This window comes from Octopus bimaculoides, chromosome 4 (assembly GCF_001194135.2).
Source record: "Octopus bimaculoides isolate UCB-OBI-ISO-001 chromosome 4, ASM119413v2, whole genome shotgun sequence".
NCBI lineage: Eukaryota > Metazoa > Mollusca > Cephalopoda > Octopoda > Octopodidae > Octopus > Octopus bimaculoides.
In genome coordinates this window covers 27990633-27992555 of record NC_068984.1, presented here as the reverse complement: position 1 = coordinate 27992555, position 1923 = coordinate 27990633, and positions in this window count along the sequence as shown.

Below are 1923 nucleotides of genomic sequence, written 5' to 3'. Positions count from 1 at the left end.
GTGGTGGTGGTGGTGGTGGTGGTGGTGGTGACGATGATGATAATTAAAGGTGTGGAAGGTAGCCTGAGAACCTGGAGACAATAATGATGACAGAGATGACATCAACAACAATGACAACAATGATGATGATGATGATTGTGAAAGTGGTGTTGATGACAATGATGGACAACATTACATAATTTTCTTTACTTTTTGGTTCTTTTTTTTTTTGCTATGAATATGAAAACACTTTTATGAGAGACACTGGAGTACAAATGAATGGCAACAGTGTGAGAGGCGTAAACAATTTTTTTACATTTCTGCTGTTGCATGTCTGTTATTTAATTATCATATCTAATACCAGAGACAGACAGGTTCTCTGGTTAAGCCAAGTGAAATAATATCAAAACCACATTTATCAAGTATCTCACCCACAAATAATGAGTGTTTTATGACTATCTGATTTTGTCTATTTTGTTCTTTTTTGATGTTTTTTTTAAATGTTATTTTAGTATTTCTTTTGCTTTCCATTGTGTTGTTTATTTGTTAATATTGTTTTCTTATTATTTTAATTGTTTGTTATGTTGTTTCTTTCATATATCGTTTGAAATTTTAACAATAAAACTGCTTAACAACAATTTCTAAATTATCGTTCTCTTCCATAATTCATCTTTCTAATTTTTATTATTATTATTATTGATACCTTTTCTGATAAACACATTTGGCTTAAACTCAAAATATTTTCACATTTTATTTATTTATTATTTACTCATTTGTTTAGTTTATTTATCTATTTATTTCTCTTCTTTATTATTTTTTCATCTGGTTTTGCCAATTTCTGAGTCCAATAGTACAGATTCAGACAAAGTGATGAAAGGAAATATTTTTAAACTCCTGACCATGATAATAATCATGATCATCATCATTAATAACCGCTTCCTCCTTCTCCCCAACTCACATCACTACTACCACTACCCCTTCCACCACCAACAACACCACCACCTTCATCTTCCTCCTCTTCCTCCTTCTCCTCTTCGTCATTATCATTATAATCATTTTATTCTGTTTTTCTATGATAACATATGATGTTTTGTAGTACATTATCTTTCCATGTCTCAAACCTGTCTTTTTGAGGGTTGATGATTTCTGATCTAACCTGAGTGTATCTTTCTAGAGCCTTCTCATTGATCAACAATCACTTCTACTCTTCATTGTTCAAGCCAACGAGGGACCCTCTTTGTGGACACTTGACATGCTAGAAATATCAGCAAATTCTTTTACTAATCATACACAGCTATTTACCCCACACAAAGGAATAAAAACAAAACAAAAACAACTGCGGAATATATTTGTTAGTATAGTCCTAAGTACACTCTGGTCAGAATAAATGTTGAGGCGATCATGCTAGAACAATCTTGGTCATAGATATACTCAAATCAAGGCTGAACTGAGACTAAGCATCAATTTCTGTCAATGTGCTCATGACATCTTCACTCTAGATCTCATCATCATCATAGTTTAACGTCCGCTTTCCATGCTAGCATGGGTTGGACGATTTGACTGAGGACTGGTGAAACCAGGTGGCTACACCAGGCTCCAATCTGATTTGGTAGCGTTTCTACAGCTGGATGCCCTTCCTAACGCCAACCACTCTGAGAGTGTAGTGGGTGCTTTTATGTGCCACCGGCATGAATGCCAGTTAGGCGGTACTGGCAATGGCCACACTCGAAATGGTGTATTCTACGTGTCACCTGCACAGGAGCCAGTCCAGGGGTACTGGCAACGATCTCGCTCGAATGTCTTTTCACGTGCCACTGGCACGTTGGTAATGATCACGCTCAAATGATGCTATTTACGTGTCACTGGCATGGAAGCCAGACAGCTGGTGCTCTGGCAATGATCATGCTTGGACGGTGCTCTTAGTGATCCACTGGTACAGGTGCC